Here is a 26,530-nt window from a genome sequence, read left to right as displayed (position 1 = left end):
ACCCCTGGGTTCAATACTATTACCAAAAAAGGAAGAAAAAATAAAGGCAGTTTGTACAAGATCACGGCTGTGGGGGTAAATTTGGGTTGAATCTGGGCTCTGCCACTTACATGGTATGACCTTGACAGTGACTTCATCTCTCAGTTTCTCCATCTGGAAGGGGGAAGTCGTGTTCCCTGTCATTGGTTTCTTGTGGAGATGGATGAGGTCACCTATGTGAAGCAGGTAGAATTATTCTGAGAGGAGAAGTGAAACGTGTGCTTGTTATTGTCATCTCGTGGGTTCGTATGAGAAACTGATCTCTGAAGACAGGTACAATGATCTTCCGCCTCCAAACCCCTCAAGTCTCCTTGGCTAAATACCCTGTTCCTCCAAGGACCTTCACTCCCCTCTCGAGCTTTCCTGGCGCCTCTACACCAGGTGTGCCGCCTCCAGCAGAATGTGGTGAGGTGGCCACGCTTGTTCTCAGGACATCCGCTTCCTCCAGGATGGCCCCCTGGACTGCACTTGGTGCTTCCTCTGGCGGGTAGATGGATAAAGGGAATCTGACTCCTGTGGTGTCTTCTGGCTGGTGGGCACTTCCCTCCTGCAGCCCCTGCCTCTGCCCTCCTGGCCTCACACACTGCCGTGAGGGTCTTCCCCTGTCAAATCTATGCACACTCTTTCTTATTCCCCGGAGCCTTCATTGCACCTTCCCAAAGTCGCACAAATTGAGCTGATAAATTAAATCTGGTCCGTGTTAATAAGGGTTGGAGGAGAGACGCTTACTTGGAATTTGAAAAAATGAATTCAAGTCCTGGTCTAAGTTAGTAGCTTTGTGACTTGTAGCAAGCCACTCATCTCTCTGAGCCATGGTTTCCTAGTCTGCCAACTGGAGTTAGCATGACTACCCACCTAGTTATGCTTTGTTTGCTGGCGGTGGGTACCAGGGATTGAACTCAGGGGCACTTGGCCACTGAGCCACATCCCCAGCCCTATTTTGTATTTTATTTAGAGACAGGGTTTCACCGAGTTGCTTAGCGCCTCACTTTTGCTGAGGCTGGCTTTGAACTTGCTATCCTCCTGCCTCAGCCTCCAGAGCTGCTGGGATTACAGGTGTATGCCACTGTACCTGGCTAGTCATAGCTAGATGGGTAGCGCATGTGCAAGTGCTTTGTCAGCTGGAAGTCCTCATACCGATGTCGGTTACTGTTGAACAATGTATACCAGAAGGCTATGCTTTCACTCAGAGGCCAGACAGGTGACCAGATGGACTGGTAAGAAATGTGTTTAGGGCAGGTGGTATTGAGGGTGACTGTCAAGTCCTCCCAGGTCACCCCATAATCTCTGTAGAGGGTTGTTCTTGTGTGAATTCAGGAAACCGAGGGGGGCACTTGTGCTGATCTAATAACCTTGTGTGACCCCCAAGCTTCTCAGGGTTGCTCATCTGGCCTGGCTCCAGTTGTGTCTTCCTGGAATTGGTCAGGACCCTCACTCCTTCAGGGAGATGGTCTGGAGACCTTGGAGGAGGTGAGGCCCCTCTTTAGCTCTGACATCACCACGTCCATCCAGTTGGGCTCATCATTACCTGAGAAGAACATGGGTCTATAATTGCAGACGCCAATTTGCTTTTAATTAGCCAAATGCTTGCAATTAGACTGTTAAATCTAACCTGACGGGGGGGTGGGGGGGTGGCGAGATCATTTTTTCTGATTTTGCTTGTTTCCTGGGTCCTCAAGAGCATCAGAGGTCGTCCAGAGACGGCACGCAAACCTGCTTAGCTTACTTTGCCCAAAACCAGGGCTGCTTTGATTGGGAATTGGGGAGGATTGCCGTGGGGAAGGGAAACCTGCTTTGGGTGGGGGGTGATGCGGTGAAGGAGGATCAGTGCTTGATGCCTTGTCAGAATCACAGGTGGGTCTAGGACCCAGGTTCCCTTCTTCTAATGCAACCTCCTTCCCCTTCTAAAATGGGAATAATTCCCGCTGTGCCTTCCTCACAGAGTTCGAGTGAGTTCATTTCAGAAGTGGGAGCGAGTATTAGCATTGCCATATGAGGTTCCTTGATCAACTCCGAAAAGCTCTTCAGGGTTACATGTGTGCTCTCAATGTCACTGGCCACTAGTTCCTGGGCCCTGTCTCTTATCAGTTACTCCTATGCTATCCAGTGATTCTTGTCTCTCTCTCTCTCTCTCTCTCTCTCTCTATGTATATATATATATATATTTAGATTTTAGGTGGACACAATATCTTTATTTTATTTTTATGTGGTGCTGAGGATCGAACCCAGTGCCTCATGCATGCTAGGCAAGTGCTCTACCATTGAGCCACAACTTCAACCCTCCAGTGATTCCTGATTCTACTCTTTTCTCATCCTACCTCCTGTCCTTCAAGCCCCCAAACCATGAGTGAGTTGAGGGCAGCAGTAGCACATAGTAGGTGCTCAGTGAATGTTGGCTGGCTGTGATGCTTTGGATGGGAGGGAGTCTGGCCCCAAAAAACAGGCCCAGGGAAACAAGCCTGGGAAAGTCTCTGGTGGCTGTGGGAATGGGACATTTATTATCTGTGCTCCTCGCCCCTCACCCCGCCTCGGTCCTTCAGGGCCAAAGCGGGTCTGATTTGTCTTACTTGTATTGGAGATGTTTGGCACAGAGCCAGGCATGAAGTAGTGGTTTGATAACTTTCTTTTTTTCTCCTTTATTTATTTATTTTTTGATTGACTGAATGAATGAGACAGGATAATGTGGTAGACAGAGCATGGAATTGAGAGTCGATGAATAGGGCTTGGAATCCCAGCCCCACACTTCCTTTAGGCAAATATTTAGGTATGTGCGTTATGTACCAGGCAGGCCCTAGATTGCAAAAACGAGTTTTTAAATTCACAGTCGTATAAGGAAGTAGACAGGTGAGCAAACGGTTGTCCTGAATATGAGACATATGCTACAACTGTTGGTGGCCAAGAAAGAGAGAGACTGCCCTGGAAGGTTCAGGAAAGGATTCTGGAGGCAGAGATCTTAAGCTGGGTCTCATGAGCGTGGGAAAGTTACTTAACTTCTCAGGGTCTCAGTTTCCTAAGCTATCACATGAGGAAACTAAAGTCCCTTTGCAGAGGTGAAGGATGAAATGCAGTAAAATAATATGAATAAAAAAATTGGGACTAACTAATTATTTAATAAATGTTCAAAATGTCTCCTTAAAGCCATGTCAGGGGGTGGCTTGGCAGGGAGAGGGCGGGAGCCTGCAGCTCACGAAGTTTCAGGAGGCTGGTCCGTACCCTTCATCTTAGCTCTGTGACCTTGAACACATCTCTTAACTTCTCTAAGTCTCAGTTGCTGGATCGGTACAGTGAGAGCATATATGTGTTCTATGGCTGAACCAAGAAGCTTCACACATGGCCCAGAATATGCCGAGCTTAGTAAGTACTAGAAAACATTGGCTCTTCTTTATTATTATTTCCAACAGATTTCATGGAGAGACTACATCTGCGTGCAGAGACACACATATTACATTCATGTGGATTCCTGGATGTGCTCAGAAAGGGAGGAGGGGCACGGAGCACGGGTTAGGTTGAGTGACAGCCAGTAGCTGCTCCCTGAGAATAACCAGGGAGAGGTGACCAGAACTCTGTTGAAAAGGTTAAAAGGCTCAGACTTGGGCAACAGATCCAGGCAGGTCAGCTTGTGGTTCGTGCTCCAAGCTGGAGGGGCCTGCTTCCTGAGAAACTAAGAGGTCCCCTGACAGCAGGAACTTAATTCCCTCAGGCATGTAGGCCTCTTGGTTCAGGCCAGTTCTGCTAGCAGTATCCCAGCTGCTCTGCAGCCTGGCTGGTCCCCTGACCTTCCTAAGCAAGGCAGCCTGGCAGCCATGCTGGGTTGCCATGGCAACTGGCAGCCTCCCAGCTGGGTTGCCCTGGTAACCAGTTAGCTGGTATTTGGGGGAGGGGGTGGTGAGCTAGGGGTAATCAGCCTCAAAAGAGATGGAGAAGGACAAGGGCAGGACAAGAAGGAAAGCAAATCGCAGATGCCCCCCGTACAGCCTTCTCCTCTCACTCTCCTGGGCTTGGGACAGCCAGAGAAAGGCAGGTAGGAAAGGATGCCATGTTGTTTCTGCCCTGTGTGTGTGTGTGTGTGTGTGTGTGTGTGTGTGTGTGTGTGTTTCACGGCTGAGTTGACTTGGCCAGTGCAGGGTGTGTGGAAGATTCGATGAGGTGTGCAAGAGCTCTCCCTGACAATAAGAAAGGAGAGGTGGTCCAGTCCAGTGGGGAAGCCATGGACCATCCAAACCCAGGTCATCCTGGCTCCCCTCTGCCCCTGGTGAGCATCATCTCCTTGAGCTTTAGTTTCCTTATCTGTAAAATGGAGGAGCTGACATGGACCTTCAGGGCCACTGTTTGGGATAGTGGCCAGCACTGTCTAGGGTGGGCTCTCCTCTCCTTCCAATTTGCTTTTTTTTTGGTGGGAGTGTTCCGGCCCATAAACAGCTTGATCAGAGGCCCGGGCTCCTGAGGCAGGGGCTAGGAGTGGGGTTGGAATTCTGAGAACTTGAGACCCTGCTTTTATCCTGAGGAGTTTACCATCCCAGTGTACTGAGCGCAGAAAGTGAGTTGACAGGTGAGAACTTTGCAAGAAAGTTTAAAAAGACTTCATCTAAAAAAAAAATTTTTTTTTCTTTTTTTTTAGTACCAAGGATTGAACTCAGGGGCACTCACCACTGAGCCACATCCCCAGCCCTATTTTGATTTTCATTTAGAGACAGGGTCCCACTGAGTTGCTTAATGCCTCATTTTTGCTGAGACTAACTTTGAATTTGTGATCCTCCTGCCTCAGCCTCCCAAGCTGCTGGGATTACAGGTGTGCGCCACCATGCCCAGCTTATCCCAGTTTTTGACTGCACTAGTAGAAATACATTTGTCCTTATGATCCAGAAACAGGAATGCATTCGCTTTCTGGTGTATGCTAGTCTTGGCTGCTCCACACCTCAAGAGATGGTCTTGACCCTTCAGCTTGATTTCATACTCAGAGGTGAGTCACTACGTTCAGTTTGAGAAACACTGAGAGAGGGTAAAAACACCACCTCAGGCTTCCTCTCACCCACACCTGTTGACTCTCATAGCTCGAATCTGCGAGATAACAGGGTCTGAGGTCACGTGGCTTGCCCAGAGTCACAGAGGCAGCAGGTCATGGGCAAGGCCAGAACAGGTCTCCCCTGCTGGGGCTCATGATCTGCCCCTTCTTTTGCTCAGTCTATCGCCCAGTCTTATTCTTGCTTTGAGAAGAACCGAAGGATTCTCCTCACATCCAAACAGAGACCTAAAGACTCAAAAGGAAGCCAGGCGTGGTGGCGCACGCTTATAATCCCAGCATCTCGGGAGGCTGAGACAGGAGGATTGCGAGTCAACTTCAGCAAAGGCAAGGCGCTAAGCAACTCAGTGAGACCCTGTCTCTAAGTAAGATACAAAATAGGGCTGGGGATGTGGCTCAGTGGTCGAGTGCCCTTGAGTTCAATCCCTGGTGCCAAAAAAAAAAAAAAAAAAAAAGACTGTCCCAGTCACCTTAAAATTAAGGACCTGGGACTGGGGTTGTGGCTCAGTGGCAGAGTGCTGGCTTTTCACATGTGAGGCACTGGGTTCAATCCTCAGCACCACATAAAAATTAACAAACAAAATAAAGATTTTTTTTTTTTTTTAAATTAAGGACATGGAGCTATGCCTGGAGCTCAGGGGCCTCTTGTCTGTCCCAGAGACTCAAGGCTGGGTGCTGGGGGGAGATGTGGAGGAGGAGGTCCAGTGTCCAGGAAGGAGGGAGTCTCCTGATGACCAGATTGGAAGCTGTTTCTGACAGGAGAACCTTAAACCGGTCCCCAGAGAAGCCAGCTTTTCATTTTCTCTTTCTAAGATGCCCGTCAGCAGGAGGCTGACTCCACCTTGGCAGGACTCCCTGGGGGAGGGAGGGGGTCTCGGTGCCGCAGTGGCTGGAGGGAGAGGGACAGGTGCGTGTGTGGAATACCCAGGCCGGATGCTGACCCCGCAGATTCTTTGTGTGACAAAGATAAGGCCTGGAGTAAGAGCCAGGAGCACGGGAGGAGGTGGCTCTGCGTGGTTCCATTTTCCGGGGTGCTGTGTGAACTTGCCCCGTTTCTCCGTCTCTCGGGGCCTGGCTTTCCCATTTGGGGAGCGGGAGGTACACAGTGGATGCTGCCATCCTCCCTTCCCATGGGGACTTTGCCCTTTGCAAACAGAATGGGCCAGGCGTTTATAGCCGAGGGACATTTCCTTGTCGCCTGGGTGTATTCCCTTGGACTCTACATGGTGACAGGCTTGTGGCTCTGGGAGGAGGTGGGGAAGGGTGGGGAGACTAGACCCCGCTGTGTCTGGTTCTCCCTAGGCTTCCTGTTGGTATTCCCAAGCACCTACGGATTTGAATGGAATTAGTTTGAACTGTAAAAATGAGAGCTGGCCGAGGTACCCGTGTGGCCCAAGTTCGCGATTCCTTTGGAGTTTGTCCGGCAGGCGTGGTGAGGGGTACATTGCTGGGGAGATGGTGGGGTTCCATGATGAGGATCACGTGGAGGCCAAGGAAGTTGCTTGATGCGTAGAGATGAGTCGGTTTACACTGAAGTTGGCTGCGTGTTTCCTCATAGCAGCCTTAGACTGCCATGTACTCACCCAACATCTTACTTAGAGGGACATTTTTTGGGTGGGGTACTAGGAATTGAACCCCAGGGTGCTTTACCACTGAGCTCTATCACATCCCTTTTAATTGTTTAAAAATTTTGAGACAGGGCTTCTTTAAATTGCTGAGGCTGGTCTCGAACTTGCCATTCTCTTGCTTCAACCTCTAGTCACTGGGATTACACGCCTGCGCTACCACGCCCTGCCCAGAGAGACTTTTTGATGATCCCTTTTTACCTATGAAAATACTACTTCTGAGATCATGGGCCATTACTTGAGGTCACTTTGGGAGGAACAGGAGGAGTCAGGATTAGAAGCTACAGATAGTTCCTTGATTCTTCCCCAGGTCCTCTTATTGCCCCTCCTTTGACCAAAGGTGTCCCCAACAGTCATGGCTCATGTGTGGTTGCTCAGCGCTGCCCATCTGGCCTCCTCTTTCATCTAGGGGCCCTTAAGTTCGTGCAGGAAGTCACAGCAGAGGCCAAGCTTGGAGATGCAGCTGGGGTGGCCGGGGACTCAGAGACCATACCCAGAGCCAGTCCTGCAGCCCTTCTGCCCACATGGTCTCTGGGGAGCTGGTGTATACCGGGTGGCTTCTCCTTTAGCAGCCAGACCTCCTCAGAATCCAGAAGCCCAGGGTCCTCACTGACACCCACCTTAGTCATCCGCTGGCAGCTGGCAGGGAGGGCCTCGCTCGGTCTCTTCCCTGTGCTCCACTCCCATCTTCCCGCTCTTCCCAGGGTCATGGTCACTTGCCCTGTGTGTATTTAGGCATGTGTTTAGATGTGAGTGTAGATAGTGTCTGGGGACCTTCCCCAGTGCCTCTGGTCCTCACCATCAGGGTCACGTGACTCCGTAAAGAAAGGAGGGTTGGCTCCAGTGACTTTTGCTGGGGAATCCGCCTCTGGGGGAGGGAGCAGAACACAGGGCAGAAGAGCCACGGTTGACCCTGACGCCCTGTTCAAGGTGAGTTCTCAAGGACTGGGGCTGCGAGAGGGGCTGAGACCGAGGCACTGTGCGCGTGGGTTCTGAAGGGTGGAGAGATGGAGATACTTCAAGATCTATCACGCAGCAGCAGATTCCAGATCAGAAGAAAGCAGGAAGAGGAGCAAGACATTGAGGGCTCTGGAAGTGGCACATGGAGATGGGGAGTGTGACAGGGGCTCTAAGTGTGGAGAGACCTCTAAGGGAGTAGGCCAAGAGTCTGGTGGATAGGGCCAGGGCCAAGTTGAGACACCTTTTGATGGCTACATGTGATCAAGCTGATCTGACTTACTTATTAAGAAAGTCAAGGCCGGCAGGAGGTAGAATAGTGAGACACAGAGAGTCTAGACCCTAGAAAGGACCTTCTTGAATCTAAATGGGAAGTGTCTAGATTGGGCCCAGCACCTTCCAAATTTTATATTGTCAGAACTAAGGCCAAAGTCATATATATATATATATATTTCTTTTTTGGTCCTGGGGATTGAACCCAGGGGTGCCTAACCACTGAGCCACATCACAGACCTTTTTTATGAGACAGGGTCTCGCTGAGTTGCTGAGGCTGGCTTTGAACTCAGGATCCTTCTGCCTCAGCCTCCAGAGCCACTGGGATTACAGGCATGCACCCCACCACACCTGGCTTATTAAGTTCTATTTTTAAAAGTGACTTTTTATTGACTGAAATAGCTGGTTGGAAATAGAAGCTGTCCTACAATCTTCCATCTACATATGTCTATCTGATAAATTTGTGTCTCCCCACAGCAATTGGCATAACGCCTTGAAATAAGTGGTTCTTGGTTGATACCTTCCCCCTCCTTCCCTAGGCTTGGGGATGGGTTCACATGCCAGGGATGGGGAGAGAATTCTCTGGAAATGCCTCTGGCCTCAACCCAAATCTTTTCCTGTACTAGAATTTCAGATAGTTCTCCCTGTCCTGGCTCAGAGCCAAGGTCGCTATTTCCCCTATCCGTGGCTGAAGGGCTTGCTGAATCGAGTCGCGGATCATCCTCTCCCTCTTCCTCCCTGGAGGCCTTGCTCGGTCACTTTTGGGGGACTTGGATAATGTAGATAAGGCTCTGGTCCACAGAATAATTTGGGTTAGGAAACATAGTCTCTTCCAAACCTCTTGTAATTGACTGTTTTTAATATTTCCTTGAGAAGGACTGAGCTATTTTCAGCCAGCTTAGAGGAGTTTGTCACTCCCACAAGAACCTCCTGAGATCACAGGTCAGGGGAACGGGGAGGTGTCATCAATCACTCATTTGCATAGTTCCCACAATCCTCCTCTTGGCTCCATCTACGGCATCCTGGTCTGGCCATTTCTATTACTTTGATTGCTTCAAATCAGTGGGTAGATCTGCACTCCATGAGGCTCCTTCTAAGCCCTGTGCTCCAAGATAGACCAAGACGGGAGGGGGATTTAGAGTGTGGCCTTGGAAGTCATCTTTCATCTGGGTCAAACTCCCTCCCAAACAGTAGTCCCCTTTCCATGTCCCAAGCACTTGTGCAGTCAGCCACCCCTCGAACACTTTCCCAAGAAGCAGCTTTTCCACTGTTGGACAGTTTCACCTTCTCTCCCTTCTTAGCCTTGAACTTGACTTTTCTTCTAACTTCTACAGTTCAGTGTCCTGGATACTCTTTTCTGGACTTCTTTGTTTGTCATCATTTAAAGAGTCACGTAATTATCGAGAGACCATAAGTTATAGTGGGGGAAAATGCAGGCTGGTCTGTCTGCCCGGGGTTTGCCTCATACTTGCCAGCTGTGTGACCCTATTTATAATCTTCACCCTCTCTGAACCTCTGTAAAATGTGGATGATGATGATGATGATGGTACTTACCCATAGGGTAGGTGAATGAATTGGCACATGAATTGTAAAAGAATGAATTGGTATACGTAAAACATGAATTGGTACACATAAAAAACTTAGGACAGTGCCTGGTAACTACATGCAACTTCGTACATGGCAGCTTTAACGTTTCTCTTAAAATCAGCAGTCTAGAATTGAACCTAGTCGTCCAGATGTGGTCTCTTCTGTGGGACTCTGATGCCTTCCAGCGTGACAATGTATTTCTATTACATCAGACCGAGTTTGCAAATCACTGGTGTTTGAATTGAGTTCATTCAATTCAGACACCAGTGCTGAACCCCCAGGTTATTTCAGCTGTTAGGCTTAGATCCCTCTCCCCTTCCTACATAAAAGATGTGATCTGAGTTAGAGTAAAGGTCACTGTCAAGGGGAACCCAAGGCCTCCCTTCACATTGGTCCCAAACACACATGAACTCTCATTGATGGAGTCGAGTCTTTTTTATAACACCACTCTGTGATCTGGTGTTCTGTTCGGAAAATCTCTTGACCCACACTGAGCTGAAATAAAATTCTACTTCCCATGGGTCTTTTCTTTCTTTTGGTGGGTCGCTTGCACTCTTCTTTGCTCATGCAATGCATTTGTTCATCAAGTGAACCGACCATGTACTGTTGGTGTCTTCTTTACCTCTAGGTCTAACTCCTCCACTTCTCAAAGTTTCCAGGTTGCAGGGGAAGGGACGCAGGAGGAGCCTCAAGCATATTGGGAGTGCCAAGTCTCACAGGCAGACCTCTGAGGCTCTCTAAATCCTTGCTCTTCATGGCTCCACAGCATCTACATCACCTAGGAGCTTACTAGAAATGCAGAATCTCAGGTCTCACCAGAACTACTGAATCAGAACCTTTGTTTTTAAGCTGAGTGTTGTGGTGCACACCTGTCATAGGAAGCCTAAGGTAGGAGGATTGTGAGTTCAAAGCCAGCCTCAGCAACTTAGCGAGGGACTTAGCAACTCAGCAAGGTTGCCTCTAAATTAAAAAAAAAAAAAATATATATATATATATATATATATATATATATATATATATATAAAAGGGCTGGGAATGTGGTTCAGTGGTTAAGGACCCCTGGGTTCAATTCCCAATATAAAAAAGAAAAATCTTCATTTTATAGGATTCCCACAGGTGATTAATTTGCACATTAAAATTTAAGAAGCAAAAACAAACAAAAAAAACAAAACTTAAGAAGCATTCAACTAGGGGTAGGAACGTAAGGGTGGGGGTCTTCCAAGGTCTTTCATGTGTGTGGTGTTGGGAAAGGAACTCTCTGGGCCTTTCTAGGCAAGTGCTCTACCACCCATCACATCCCTAACCCTCTTCCAAGGCCTTGAACTCAGTCCTGCAGCCTGGCTTCATGGGAACACACAGGACTGTTTCCAGAATATTTGATTATGAATTCCCACATGATGGAGAGTTGGGCCTACATTTTCTTCTAGTAGGCGCACGGCCTGTGGTCTAGTGCCTTGGTCCTTGATCCACTTTGAGTTGAGTTTTATGCAGAGTGAGAGGTTTGATTTCATTTTGCTCCATATGGATTTCTAGTTCTCCCGGCACCATTTGTGAAGAGGCTATCTTTTCTCCAATGTATGTTTACGGTGCCTTTTATCAGTATGAGGTAACTGTATTTATGTGGGTTTGTCTGTGTGTCTTCTCTTCTGTCCCATTGGTCTTCGTGTCTGTTTTGGTGCCAATACCATGTCATTTCTGTTACTACAGCTCTTCAGTATAATTAAGGTCTGGTATTTTGATGATGCTTGCTTCATTTTTCTCACTAAGGATTGCTTTGGCTGTTCTTGGCCTCTTATTTTTCCTAATGAATTTCATGACTGCTTTTTCTATTATTTGTTTCTTGAAATGCCCATAATAAAGTTTTTATCAAATATGCACACATAAAAAGTGTATATATATATATATAAAATATGTATATATATATTATATATATAAAATATGTATATATATATTATATATATATGTATATATATATAGAGAGAGATTGTATTTGTGTTGTCCCTCATTTTGTTAGTAATATGTTTTTTAAACATTTTGTTGTTGTTGGGCACAATACCTTTATTTTATTTTCATGTGGTGCTGAGGATCCAACCCAGTGTCTCCCGCATGCTGGGCCAGCCTTATCCTCTGAGCCCCAGCCCCAGCCCAGTAATATGTTTTTGAGCCTATTCTAAACCTCTGAATTAGATATATAACTGGAATCTTTGGGCTTTTCATTGATGGTTTTACCTGTCTCATCTGGTTTGTTGGGTAAGGCACCAGGCCCAGGGCAGATGGGCAGGAGGGCAGAACTGGAGTGAGCTGGGAGGGGCTGCATCTCCTTGGCAGGAGACTTGAGTGTGAGTAGCAAAGACACAGACCCCAGAGCAAGGACAGCCCCTGGGTGGGCACCAGCAGGTTCTTTCCTTCCTTCAGCTGCAGTATTGGATTCCGGAGCTCCACCCCTCACCCCTGTGGTCACCCGTGAGCTGGTTCTAGCTCCAGCTTTGCTCCCTGCTGGCTTGGTCACCTTCAGCAGAGCATTGCCACCCCTGACTGCTGGCTCTTCATCCATAACCTAGGAAATTGGAGTAGTCATCCTTTTCCCCTGGGATGCTTGAAAAAAAGGCCTGTTCCTGGGGCTCCCCGCCGCAGAGAAACCTGATTCAGCTGGACTGTGGAGGGTACTCGGGCATCAGTGTTTTTAAAATCTTTCTGGGTAATTCTCATGTGGGACCAGGACTGACACCCACCGGAGCAGACGTTCTGCAACAGGCATGATGTGCCGCTCTGATCTCAGAGGCATCCTGGAGCCTGGTACACATCTTCTGGGGCCTCTTGGCCTGCAGGAGGAGCCCTCAAGGCTGTAGGCTGTGGCAGGAGACAGGCCCTGGCTGGCCAGTGCAGCATCATGGCCAGGCACTGCGTAAGCCAGGCGGGACTATAGGGCATCCCCAGCTTCCCCAAATCCCCAGGAGAGGAGTTGGAATGCCTCCTATCAGCGGCTGGCTCCTCTTGCCCTTCTTCAGACAAAAGAATCATCCTTGACTTCCCTGGCATGAGCTCCTTCTCTGTGTTTCTGAGCTTGCAGATTAAGAAGAACAGACAAAGGCCAGCGTAAGGGCCTTTCAGTCAGTCAAGATGGCTCTGTCTCTGCCCTCTGTCTCTTTCCCACTGTGACTCAGAGGTGACAGTGGTTTTGAGAGCTCCTCTTGCCTCTCTTTCCCAATGCTCCCAGGGACATGAACACATACAGACCCCCGACTTGGCCCGGGAGGTGTGAGTGTCAAAGCGCCTGCTTGTCCAGCTCAGCTCACTGGGGGCGAGACTGGCTTTGACCTTGGGGCTCAGGATGTCCCTTTAAGCATCCCTTTCCTGCTTGTGGGACAGGAGCGTGCACACAGGATGTGTCACCTCCTCTCATCCCCTCTCCCTCTGGCTGCTGGGTGCCAGGAGTGTCTGCAGTGGGCCTGTTAATTGGCGCTTCAGCTGGCTGATTGACTCTAATGCGGGTGAACATTTATTTACCCCAGCAGCCGCCTCTCAGACAGCCGTTAATTGCAGGCACGAGAGAGACAATAATTATGGGATAATGGGTGGCTTTTGTGTGAGTCCTTCTCTTTGCTCTGTGTCAGCAAACATGGTGGGTTTGTTTTCTAACATTCATTTCCCCTGCTGAGGAGATGTGGGGGGCCCCCTCCCTGATCACTCCATCCCTGTCACCCTGCCCATCCTGTCCCTTTCCTTGCCTCGGGCCTAGGATTGTATCCCAATTCCCTGAGTGACAGAGAGCAGGTTCCAATCTTCTAGAATATTCTCTCCTTCTAATTCCCATGCAGTCATACCCGACTTTTAGGATTTGTGAGGTTGAACTGGTTGGTTGGTTTATTTACTTATTTTATGAGATGGGAATTCCCTATGTTCCCTAGGCTGGTCACCAGCTCATGGGCTCAAGTGATCTTCCCAAGTGGCTGGGGACTTCAGGTGCCACCAAGCCTTGCTGAAAGATTTCCTTTCTTTTTTTTTTTTTTCTTCCTTGTGATGCTGGAGATGGAACCCATAGCCTCACGCATGTAGGCCATTGCTCTACTACTAAGCTGCTTCCCTGGAACTGTTAGTACTTTTTAAAAAGTGGTACTTAGTCGACTTTGCCTTAAAAAAAAAAAAGGGTAAATATTAAACTATACGCCTATTCTGTGTGTTCTGATTTTTTTTTGCAATGCTGGGGATGGAATCCGGGACCTCCCACTGAGCTACATCCCAGCCCCTTTGTTAATGTTTTTATATTAGTGTAATTAGTGTGTAGCTATTGTCTGCTGTGCCTTCCTTTCTTCGCCTAATGTTCTTTCCTACACACACTCCCAGGTATGACAGTGGCCTCTAAATTTGTCATCTTCAATAGCTATAAATAATTCTGTCATGTTACTACATTACTGCAGTGCTTTTTTCTTATTACCGAGAATTTGGGTTGTTTCCAAATTGTTGCTGTTATGAATAGCTCTGTTCTAAACATCTTTATATATATACTGATTTCCCCCCAGTTATTTCCCTGGGGGAAAATTGAATTATGAGTTGTATTGATCTGCCATCATGTCGGGAAGATTGAGAGCAGTGGAGGGCTGGGGGTGGCTGGGAGACTTTAACTGATCCCTCCCGGGCTTCTCCCAACACCCAACTCCTTCCCTCTGCCCTCTGTTCTGATCCATTTTTAGTGTGACTCTTGCCTCTGATTCCCCAGGTTAATGAAGTAGAGACTTAGCTCTGGTTAACTATTGCTGTATATTTCACCCAAAATATGGCGGCTCAGAAGGACCACGCATTATTACTTCTCAGAGCTCTGCGGCTCAGGGGGACTCGGAGGGCTGGTTTTTCCTTGGGTCACTCCTGCCCTGCAGTCACCTGAAGGCTCCACGGGCTGGACAGCCCTGGCAGCTCCTCACACACCAACAAGTGCTGCTGACTGTCATCTGGGAGCTGGGCTGGGCTCCTGCATGTGGCCTTCCCACAGGGTTTGAGCTTCCTGCTGGGGATGTAGCTCAGTGGCACAGTGCTTGCCTGGCGGGTGGGGCCCAGGGTTCCACCCCAGATCACACAAAAAAAAAAAAAAAGAAAAAGAAAAAAAAAAAAGCATTCAAATGGAAACTTCAAGACTTCTCTGCCTTTGCCTCAGAGTTTCGCAGTGTTCTCCCTGTTCTATTTTGTGGGTCAAATTGGGCACAGCCCCCCCCCCCATTGGGATTTCGATGGCTCCCTCCTCTCCTATCCCCAACCCTTTATCATAATCCTGCCCATTCTTGGAAGTCACGTGATCTCCACTCAGCTTTCCCTGGCTGCCCACAGGGCCAGAGCCCTCCCCACCCTCTCTAAATCCCGGGCTCCCTGCCTTTGCTGCCCGCCACAATGGCTCTTATCACACCCTCCCCTCCCCCCACCCCCCAGCTCTCAGTCATCCCCGGGTTGGCATGCCAGGTTGGAACTCCAGAAGACAAGGGCTGTCGGTCTTGTTACTGTCCACACCCCACCCTAAAGGCCTAGTAAAGTGCCTGGTATATAAAGGGCTTCCATAAATTTTATTCCCTTCCCTTCCTTTCAAACATCTGATACTCTGTTATCTAGTGAATCATTAAATAATCCTTTTTTTTTTTTTTTGACCAGGAATTGAATCCAGGGGTGCATAACCACTGACCCACATCCCCAGTCCTTTTGTATATTTTACTTTGAGACAGGGGCTCCCTAAATTATTTAAGGCCTTGCTAAATTGCTGAGGCTGTCTTTGAACTCATGATCCTCCTGCTTCTGCCTCCCAAGCCACTGAGATTACAGGTGTGATCACCCCTGAGCCTGGCTGGCAAATCATCTTCTTCTTTTTTTTTTTCAGTGCTGGGGATGGATCTCAGGGCCTTGTACATGCTAGGCACGCACTCTACCACTGCAGGAAGAGGGCATATATTTACTAAACACTTAGTGTGTGCACTTAGTGGCAGTGTCTGGAAGCTTTACAAGTTGTTGTTGTTGTTATTGTTGTTATTATTATTTACTACAAGTTAGGATATAAGTAACAGTATCCTTATTTTATGGATCATGAAGCTGAGACTCAGAAGTTAACTAACACGGTAAGGGACACGGTTGGATTACATGGGTAGAAAGTCATAGAACCATGATTCACGCCTAGGTGTTTGGGAATATAGGCCACCTTTTCTCCTGTACATGGAACCTCTTGGACCCTCAGTTTCCTCATCTGTAAAATAGGGGGGGATAATCCTTACCTTGTAGGTTGTGTCTGGATGACATGCCAGCTATCCAGAGCAGGGCTTGGCATGGAGCGCGCATTCACTCCACAGAGCCCCTCCTCACGTGACTTCTGGTTCTCCAGGGTTTGACACACACTCTGCACATCTGGCAGCCTTCACAGGTGGAGACGCGGTTGAGGGACTTGCCCTGTTGAGGTCCCGGGTGTGAGTTACTCCCAACACCCACCTAACTACTCTGGCACTTGTTCCCAGGGGCTCCCCCTCTCCCTGGAGCCCTGAGCAGTGGAGATGGGGTCCTTTGCCCTGGGTACCCCTAGGGACAGAGCTCACGTCTTCTTTGTGATCACAGTGCAGACAGCCAGGTCTCCTGTCACCAGGTCGAGTCCCCTAGAGCAGCTCAGCTGGGGACTCCACCCTCCTCATCCACGGCTTTTGTTGGCTCTTTTAAAATCAATCCCGAGGGGGAAAAGAAAATTTTCTTTCTTTTTCTTCTCGTCATCAGACTCTTATTCTGTCTCCCTTTTGTGGTCTCTCTCTGCTCCGAAGCATGCAGGACCCCCGCTCAAGATGTCAGTGCATGGTCTGGGGATGTGGCTCAAGCAGTAGCACGCTCCCCTGGCATGCGTGCGGCCCGGATTCGATCCTCAGCACCACATACAAAGATGTTGTGTCTGCCTAAAAAATAAATAAAATTCTCTCTCTCAAAAAAAAAAAAAAAAAAAAAAAGATATCAGTGCAGCGCAGCTCTTGCTGGGTGAGCGAGGACCCAGCTGGCTGGGGCTTCCTTGGCAGAGCCCGGAGAGCCGCTGTTTATGCCCTTCGCTTCCTGAGGCCCTTCCCTCTTATTCCTCGGGCTCTGGCCTCAACACTCTGATTCTAGACACCACCTGGGAAGGGAGGAGCTGGCTAGTTTAGGCGCCTGCGAATCTGACCAGGTCATCTGTCCCTCCATTCCCAGGTCCAGTGTCACCTCCCACTCCCGACTCGCCCACTGGTGGATAACCATCCTCGGGCCAGATCACTGAAGGCGGAGGAGGTTGGAGTTGTTTTCTTCACTCCTTTACACCTTTCTCTCTAAAGGTCCCAGCTGAAAAGTGGGATTCTGGAAAGAGGAGAGTTTCTTAAAATCCCTTCCCCTACACCCCCCCTTGCTGGGGCGCTGCTTTCTTCCAGGAGATGGAGCAGGGCTGGGACAAAACAGCGGGAGCCATCCCCTGCCAGCTGCAGACTGGCTGCAAGAGCCCTGGGGAAGGCCCCTGCAGCCCAGTTCTCTTTATCACTCTGGTCCAGCCTGGCAGGAGGCTTGTGGCAGGCAGTTACTGGCTTCTGTGATTTTGTTTCAGTCATTGACCTGGATGCCTGGAGTCCCACAAATCTTCAAGAACAGAAAATCAGTTCCTGCAACCAGGGGGATTTGCAAATATGCGTCCTTTATGCTTACAAACCTGCATGAGGGGGAGGAGGGAGGAGGAAGGGACCTGGCAGGCAGGTACAGTATGTGGTTCTGAATTGCCTCTCCAACACCCAAGCACACACATCCCTGCCCTGAGGGCCTCCACCGGGAGTAACCTCTCCTTTTACTGAATTCCTTTGGCACCAGGACAGACCACATGCAGCACTGTGCTTTCTGATTTGCTCTGTAAATTGGTAGTGGAGGACCCTATTGGATACATAATCTGGGGCTGGATTATAAAAGGCCTCGCATTTCAAGTTAGTACTCTGTTCAGATTGGTGAGCCAGTGTGTAACCGATTGTCACTTGAGAGAGCAGGGAGAGACTAGAAGGGAGGCACTCTGTCACCTGCAGGGTAACGGGGCTGGGGAGGGCAGGGTCCAGGCAGGGTCCTGGGTTGTGTTGACCTGTGGTCTAATGGCAGCTCTGTGGAAGGGAGGTTGATTGGAAATGGGGGTTTACAATGACTCTAAGAGCTATTTGGGGGGCTCAGGATGGGCTGGCAATCCATATATAAGGGTAAAGTGAGATGGTGACTAGGGACAGGAGGGTGAGCATTAGGTTCCTTAGAAGGACCTTCACATTGGCCACCCCCACAATGAGGAACTTTTGCCCTGGAACACCTCAGAGCACGTCTTGAAGGTGACCCACAGAGTTGTTTGATGGTCATCAGAATAGTGGAGGTGAGATGGCAGGGGATGGACAGAGCAGAGAATGTGTGGGGTCGGGGTGAACAGAAGGTGCAGCTGGGCCCTGCCCCCACATCAGGCGTCTCACTGTCCCCACAGCCAAGCTCAAAAAAGCCAACCCTTGGGTTCCCCCCGGGCTCTGCACTTCCTGCCCAGACAGGAAAGGGAAGGGGGAAGAGGACACTTGCCTGCCCACTTTCTCCCAAGGGCAGTTTGTTTTTTGGACCTCAAAACTGGTACCGGCTCCATGGCTCATGCCTGTAAACCCTAGTGACTTGGGAGGCTGAGGCAGGAAGATCTCGAGTTTGAGGCCAGCCTGGGCAGCTTAGTGAGACCCTGTTTTAAAATAAAAATAAAATAAAAAAAGGTCTGGGGATGTCGCTCAGTGGCAGAGCAGCCTGGGCTCAGTCCCCTATACTGCAGACAGACAGACAATAGCAATAGCGGGTGCCCTGTCCCTTGCACTGCCAGCTCTGGAGCTGGGGCCTGTGTGGTGTCCCGTAAAGTCTTCTTGCTTTAACCGAGTCAAAGAGCAGAGGAGGAGACAGCTGCCGACTGCAACTTCAAGATGCCTCTGAGAGATGGGATTTGCCTTCGTACTCTAGCCCCAAAATACAGCCTCCTTCCTCCTTCCCTGCCCTGCCTCCCAGAGGGGCCTCCTCCAGAACCTGTCTGCACTGGGGAAGGAAGGGAGGAGCTTGGGCCGGTGGGCCTAGCGGGGACTGTAGGGTGAGTGGAGCTGTCCGCAGTGCTGGGCTCAGACCAGGCTAAACGTCCGCTTGCCCGATGCCCATGCGTCCTGCTTCCCTGGCCTGACTTGGAATGGGGGCACCGGTGTCATGGAGGATGTCACTGGTGGTGAGCACTTGGAAGGCCAAGGGGGAGGGACCCTCCCGTGGCAAGTGCCTTTGCCCATTTCCTAGAGGGCGGACCTCATCAAGACCAAGTCCTTGGGAAAGGTGGATGGGGAGAGAGGAGACGACAGGCTGAGCAAGTTCTGGGGCCTGGCACAGCACAGAGACGACAGTTAATAGTGAGGTACTGTGTATTTCAAAACTGAGGACGAGAAGAGGGAATTTTAGTTTTTTGTTACTGGGAATTCAACCCAGAGGGGTTTTATCCCTAAGCCCTAAACCCAGCCCTTTTTATTTTGAGACAAGGTCTTGCTAAGTTGCTTAAGGCCTTGCTAAATTGCTGAGACTGACCTTGAACTCTCAATCCTCCTACTTCAGCCTCCTGAGCTGCTGGGATTATAGCCTGCCCACTTTCTCCCAAGGGCACTTTGTTTTTTTTGTACTTCAAACTGGTACGGGCTCCATGGCTCCCTGGCTCTTGCCTAGCACAAGAATAGTGGATTTAAAAGTTCTTGCTACAAAAAAATGATAAGAATGTGAGGTGGTGGGTATGGTGATTAGCCTGATTTGCTCATTTTTCAGCACATACATGTATCAAAACATCACCTTGTACCCCATACATATATAATAAATAAATACATAATACATGCATACATACATACATACAACTGACAATTAGCATTTTGTCAGTTTTACTTATTTATTTATTTTTGGTACTGGGGATTGAACTCAGGGACCCTAAACTACCAAGCAACATCCCCAGCTCTACTTTGTATTTTAGTTGGAGACAGGGTCTCACTGAGTTGGCTTAAGTCCTCACTAAATTGCAGACGCTGGCTTTGAACTTGTGATCCCTCTGCCTCAGCCTCCTGAGCTGCTGGGATTACAGACATGAGCCACCATCCCTGGCCAGTGTTCCTCAGTTTTAAAAAACACTAAGCAAGTTTCAAATGGTCAGCCCAGGACCTGCCTCAATAGTGGTCTCATGGGGTGCTCAAGTGTATTCTGTAGGTAAGTAGAAAATTTGGAGGGTCAGGATTCTTTCTTAGCATAAAGATTTAAGATTTAGCTGAGCAGGATGCAAAGAGGGCTTTGCTTCCACCTCGTTTTCTTGCCTCCCACCTGCCCCTCTGAGAATGGAGGGTTAGCTGTGCTGTCTGTCTAGTTCTCTTGCCCAGAACCATACTAGCTTCAGGATGTCGCTCATTGGTTGAGTGTCCCTGAGTTCAATCCCCAGTAGCAGAACTTTTTTTATTCGGTACTGGGGATTGAACCCAGGGGTACTTAAACACTGAGTCCCATCCTCAGCCCTCTTTGTATTTTATTTAGAGACAGGTCTTGCTGAGGCTGGCTTCCTGCCTCAGCCTCCCCAGCTGCTGGGATTATGGGTGTGCACCACCACGCCTGACTCAGGAGAACTTTCTTAGGCAGCTGAGCTGACATGTGACTAGTTCAGGCTGCAGGTTTGCTCCTCCACTACCTAGGAGGCTTCTGAGGTGGGATTCTCCTCCTTGCCACCCTGCTACTGTATTGCTTTGGGTCTTTGTATTCAAGACATGGCCCATGATTGGTTCTCTTCAGAACTGTCAACCTCAGAGGGATGTGCTGTTTAAAATGAGCTTTTTAAGAAGGCTTGTGAATGATCAGGAGGAAAATGATTGGACATTCCTAGATTGGTTTTGGTTTTTCTTCCTGCAGTGTCTGGAACCCCACCCAGGGTCTGGTACATGCTAGACAAGTGTTCCACCATGGAGCTACATCCCCAGCGCAATATTTCTTAGTTTTAAGGGAGTTTATTGCCCGCGAAACCCTGAGGCTCTAAACATGCCCAGTCCCGGGTGGATTGCCAACTCTGTGTAGCCCCCCTGTCCCCAGAGCAGCTGGAGAGCAGGGACATAGGAGGCCCCTCCAGAGGGCAAGCCAGGGCTCAGGTCTACCCCATCCTCTGCAGGCTGAGCCAGGTTCCCCGTGAGGAGTGACCTGGTTTCCCATTGTGACTTTGACTCTTCCTTAAGGATGTGTAACTTCAAATAACTCACTGTCCCCTCTGAGCCCCAACAATGCCTCTCTGCTGAGAAACTGGGATGATAACGTAGGCCTGCCTCCTCGGAGGGTTATGTGAAGTTGCAGCGAAAAATAGTGTGTCTAAAAAGTGGGAGAGGTTCCTGTGAGTATGGCTGTTGTTCTTAGGAGAGGCCGGGACTCCTGGAGTCCTGGATTTGAGCTCTGATTCTTAAGGGAAGTTCCTGCAGCCCTTGCTCACTCCCTGGGGAGTGGAGGAGGAGCTTCTGGGTGTGAGCTTTGCTCCTCCTGGCCACCTGCTGGGGCCAAGCCCTGGGGGGTTAGAGACTCTGCAATCAGCCCACACAAACAGAAACCCCAGGCCAGACCTTCCCCTTCCCCCTCCTTATTCTCTTCACGCGGCCAGTTTTCAGTCACATCCCCACAGAGCTGGGAGGCCCTGGCTGTCCTGGGTGGGTGCCCGAGGCCTGGGGGCCTGGGTGTTCTCTGGCTGGGCCTGCCATTCGCCTTCACCGTATTCAGTGGGGACATTACTGAGCCTGAAGGAAACCTCCCTAGGCCGGGCAGGAGCACTCATTTATGATAATGATACCCCGGGTTTACACAGCGTCCCTGCTGCTCAGAGCACAGAGCGCTTGTCCTGTGGTGTGCGCTCCCAGGATTTGGGAGGTGCGGGCAGAGGGAGAGGGTCACGTGGCTTTGAGATGGAGGCTGTGTCCATGGACTCAGTTCCTGTTCCAGTGCCTCCCCTGAGGTCATGGAGCCAGCAAGTGGCAGAGCCCAGGTTTGAGTTTCGGAGTCAGAACTGCCCCTGGAACTAGTCGCGAGGTCCTTGGACTTGCTGGCCCACTTCCTCAGTGCCTGAGGAGTGGGGACCAAGCCTGCTCGCCCCGGCTTCATTGGAGGTGGATTCAGATGGAACACAGGGCCTTGTGGCTCCTAAGGGTCACTGGGGAGGTGGGAGGGAGACGTGGCTCAGGGGCAGCTGTGCCCTGGTCATCTTGTGACTTGCCCAGCATGGGCATGAATATGGAACAGACACCTTGTTCGAATGCTCAGTTAACCCTCTGTCCCCTACAGCACTATGTCCCACAAGGGCGGGCTCCTGGCTGCTGCTTTGATTGGCCACTTGGTCTGGGGTGGAGCCTCTGCTGGTGTGGGAGAGGCTCCGCCCCTTAGGAAGCAGGTGGATTGGTACACTAGTCTCTCTTCCTGGACAGAACAGGCTGCTAAGAGGTAGGAGAGGGGCTGCTGGGGCACGAGGTGTCTGCGCCCTGGCTCCTGCACACTCTTCTGGGCTGGTAAGGACAAGCTCCCTCAGAGCAAGCTGGGCTGGGAATGGAGGCGTGGGGCATGGGGACAGGGTGGGCAGTCCCCAACCTGACTGTGGACTCAGTTCATGTTCCAGGTGCCTCTCTAACCCTCCCCTGCATCTTTCTCCCCTCCCTCTTTTCTGTTGCTTTTATTCTCCCTTTCTCTCTCTCCCTCTCTTGTTTCTATATTTTTAGTTGTAGACAGGTAGGAGACTTTTATTTTATTGATATGGGTTGCTGAGGATCGAGCCTAGTGTCCCACATGTGCTAGGCAGGCACTCTGCCACTGAGCCCCAGCCCCAGCCCCTCTCATTTATCTTTTCTCCACCTTTTACTCAGCAAATTTGAGCTCCGGGGATGTGCCAGGTAAGGTACTCTGTCTTGTGTCCTCCTTTCCAAAGGACCCCTCCAGATACCCCACACCCTTCCTTTTTAGTTTTCCGTCACCCTCTCTCTCAGTTCTCTGCCCCAGAAGGCTCTTCCCTCCTTTAGGGTAAGCTCTGTGATCAGCAGCTCCAGGAAGTGCTAAGGGTGGGAGCAGCCCAGGCAGGGCCAGCTGTTTGCGCAAGGTGGGGTTGGCTCAGTCTGGCTGTCTGGGCCTGGGCTGGAGCCTGGACTTGGGCGCTTGGCTCTCGTGTTGTCCCACACCTTCTGTCTTCTCCCCTCCCCCCCCCCCCATTTCCTACTTCTGGCCCCTGATGGAGACAGAGAGGGCACAAAGCCTATCATCCAACTTCTGCAAAAGCCACTGTGCTGGGATGCTAATTCTTTTCCAGACCCGAGGTATGGAGCACTGGACTCCATCCGGGGTGAGGGCTGCTCTCAGAGCCAGGGTGGTCCAGGGGAGTAGCAGTGTTGGATTACCTCTGAAGACAATGTGACTTCAACACAGTCTAGGACCTGGGAGGGTCTTTTCTTTCATGTGGCACCACTGACCTCTGTCAAAGGTCCAAGTGGATGGAGTTGTGTGTGACAGCCAAGTGTGACTTGTAGCAGTGACTTTGCAATAAAGGGAAAAGCAGCCTTATCAAGAGTGGGAGTCCTGGGGGGCCAGAGCCACTAGCCTGGGTGGCTCTGACCACACTGAAGAGCTCAGAGGGTCTGATTGATATTTTTTAAAAGTTTATCATAGAAAATTTCAAGCATATACGAGACTAGGGAGAATAAGGTAACAACCCTCATATGCCCAAGGCTCCATCATTTTGAAGAGGTCTTATGGCCAACCTTATTTTAGGAATATTTTCGGTTCTTTCTACCCTCTGATTGTTTTAAATGAAATCCTAGAGAGCTTATCATTTCATCTTGAAAGATAAGGTCTCACGAGAAAAATACCAAAATGTAAACAAAGTTGACAGTCCCTCTATATAGAATCCAACATTCTGTTAAGTGTTTCCGTTTCCTTAATGATTATGTAAATTTCCTCCTCGTTTTCTTTTTAATTTGGATTCAGGTAAGGCCCAGGCATTGTGATTAGCTGTCGTCGCTCCTCGGTCCTTCCTAATCTATGGGTGGTTTCTCTCTTTCTTTTGCAACGTGTTGCTAAAGAAATAGGGTCACTTGTCCCATAGTTTTCAGACTCTGGGTCTGTCTGACCGCTCTCTCATCGTGCCGTTTAGCGTGTTCTGCAGTCCCCATGTCTCCTGCACATGTCTTTAGATTTAAGGCTTGATCGAATTTAGATCCCTTTAATTTATCTACTGGAGGGGGGGAGTAGGGCAAGGATCTCCGTGACAGCCATCGGGAGACACCTGGTATCTGGTTTTCATTCTTGTTATGGTGTTAGCTGCCTCGACGATCACGGCCCAGATCCATTAATTCATTACAGGCTAATTGCCTATTAATTACTCTCTCTAATTAGACGTTGCTTCTTTGATCTCATGGTGAGTGCTCTCGCTGTGAGAAGAGGCCTCCTTCTCTGGGAGGTGTCACTGTGGAGGCCAAGACCACATGGCACCCGGGTGGCCCATTCCCACCCACTCTGGCCTCTCTGGGTGGCAGAGGCTACATAAGTGCCAGTTTGGGAGTCCTAAGGGAGTGCTTTGCTTTGCCATTTTAGCCATATTTCAAATCTTGGTGCCGATGGAGGGAGCCAGAGCCTGAGACACTCTAAATAACTTTTGCAATTAGCTCTGCAATACAGTTCAGCCATACTTGATCAGATTAGTGCTCGGATACAAAGCTTCCCCATATCCCCACCTCCTGGCCCTTTCCTCCTGGTAATAACTCTCTATGTGTGCGTGATAGTTCCAGGTGACAGATCAGACACACACGAGAGACAGCCTAGTAGAGAGGCCGAGGGTGAAGCTTTGAGAGGCCGAGGGTGAAGCTTTGAGGTCAGCTTGCTCGGGGATGGATTATCTTCTACCACTTTCTGGTTGTTAGGCCTTCAACAAGTTGGGTACCTTCTCTTTGCCTCAGTTTCTCTATCTACTTTATATAGGGTTATTATGAATATGAAATGAGATTATGTAAATAAAGAGCTCGGCACAGCGCCTGGAATGTGTCTTAGGTCCTTGACACACATTAGCTATTTTGAATGATCCACTCCTAGTAACCCAGTGTCCAGCTGTAAGAGTCTACAGGTGTGTACGTCAAGGACAACGTAATGACCGACCGTCGAAAGTTGCCTATATGTGACAGCTGGAGGGCCACATGTTACTTGTTCCAGTATCCACCAATAAGGAGGTCATTGAATATCAGTGACCCTGGCCAGGGCCATTAGAACGTAGCCAGGGCCCCCACTCTAATTTTGAGGATGATGAACTTGTGCTAGAGAAGTCAGGGAACTTGCTCTCGGAACACAGTGAATCTGAGGATGTGCCTAAAATGGAAAAGGAAACCCAGGCACCTGACTCTCCTAGGAATGAGAGCAAGCAGGGAGGGAGCCAAGAGGACCCGGGCTTTGGCTTCCACCTGCTCTTGTATTTTTCCCTTTTGGAGGCCTGGGCTGTCTCCTGTCCTTGAGGAGGGCCCCCTGAGGCCTTGGGACTAGAGAGCCAGGTGGATGTGGCTCCTCCCAGGGAGCTTGTGGTCCCCTGGGCCCTGGCTCAGCTGCTTGCCCATCTGCTCATGCAGAGCAGGGATGGGGATCTGCAGTGAGACAATTAACACAGCAGCCTGGACATGGAAGGAAGCCTACCCATGAGGTGCCAATCAACCACGAGCTCCCTGCGCTCTCTACGTGGGCTAGAGACTCCAGGCCAAGAAGGGGCCCCAGGGGGTGGTTGGGCAACCAGGAAGCAGGAGCGCTGCTTTCTGGGCATCTCAGGAGGAAAAGCGTTTGCACTGAACAAAACACTGTATTTCGGTTTCACTGGGCTCTTGCCTGGTACATCCTTGAGCTGCTTCTTTTGCTGCAAGCTCGGCCTTGTGACTCAAGCATGTGAGCAGAGGGTGGCAGGGTTTCCATCCCAGGCGGAGGAGGGCGGAGGGAGAGACAGGGAGCTGCAGGAACCTAAGTAGCTGCTTTGTCCAAATTCCTGCTGCAGAGGCTGCTGTGTGAAGCTGGCTGCTGTCCGCACCATTGCCTGCCCGAGCACAGAGCGCCAGGAGTTGAGCGATGAGCAGATTTGTGGCCCATTCGATCATATGACAAGGAGGGAGCCAGAACAGGGGGTGTCAAGGGGCATGGACACTGAGTGAGGACAGAGTGAACTTGTCTAAGCACCGTACCTAGCTCAGCATGGGCACCCAGAGGACCTTATGACGGGTGTATCGAATGAATGAATGAATGAATGAATGAACGAACGAACAAACCAACGAAAAAATCAGTCAAGGTCACTGGGATCACAGGCAGGCACCACCACATCTGGCTACATTTCTCCTTTAACCCTTTTAATTCTCTAGCTTGACCCTGAGGGTTTGGGCTGCAAAAGTTGAGAGAATGTGTTCAAAGTTGAATTAAACCTCACTACTGCACGGAGCGCTGCCTTATGAATTCGGTGAGGCTTTGGCTCCTCTTCTTTCCTTTTGGTCTCCACATTTCTATGGCAGAGGGTGGTTGGGGACAGAGTGTGGCAGCCACGCACAGAACCACGAGAACGTGAGTTGGGAGCCCTGTGGGTTTCAGCACTCTGGCCTCGCCTGCCCCTCTTTGGGTTCTGAGTCTGGGTCTCAGTCTTCTCTTTCTTTCCCCGTGTTCTGCACATCGTGGACACTGATAGAACCTTCCATGAGAGGGAAGTCGCTCGGTTGGCCGTGGCGGATTAAGAGGCAAAGCTTTCTTCATTCATCTGATCTTTCAGGCCTCGTTTCTCCTCCCGGGTCCTAGAATGGGTGGGACCTCCTCTAAGGGCCAGAGGAGGTGAGAACCCACGCATGCCCTCTTGTTTGCACAAACTCAAGGGCACAGTTGGAGCTGGGCTGTGTTTCAGCTGGCAGAAGTGGGCATGGAACTGGAGCTGCCCTCGGCCTCGGAGAAAGTCGGCCACAGCAGGACTGGACACGTTGAGTGCTCAGAGCCCTCCTCA

The 26,530-nt window shown here is 50.0% G+C and overlaps 1 protein-coding gene across 16 annotated transcripts in view; it reads left to right on the top strand.

Moving 5' to 3' along the window:
- The window catches only part of Plekha6 (pleckstrin homology domain containing A6), a 142,909-nt gene that overhangs the window by 21,054 nt on the left and 95,325 nt on the right, over positions 1-26,530 (top strand). The window contains exon 1 of one of the 16 annotated variants that reach the window (XM_021729832.3): positions 21,906-22,049. The exons of the other annotated variants lie outside the window; for them this stretch is intronic. The gene's annotated coding sequence lies outside the window, so the exon portion shown is untranslated. Of the gene's footprint in view, positions 1-21,905; positions 22,050-26,530 lie in introns of those variants that run through there. 16 annotated transcript variants of the gene reach the window in all.

This window comes from Ictidomys tridecemlineatus, chromosome 10 (assembly GCF_052094955.1).
Source record: "Ictidomys tridecemlineatus isolate mIctTri1 chromosome 10, mIctTri1.hap1, whole genome shotgun sequence".
NCBI lineage: Eukaryota > Metazoa > Chordata > Mammalia > Rodentia > Sciuridae > Ictidomys > Ictidomys tridecemlineatus.
This window is presented reverse-complemented; position numbering and strand designations above follow the sequence as displayed.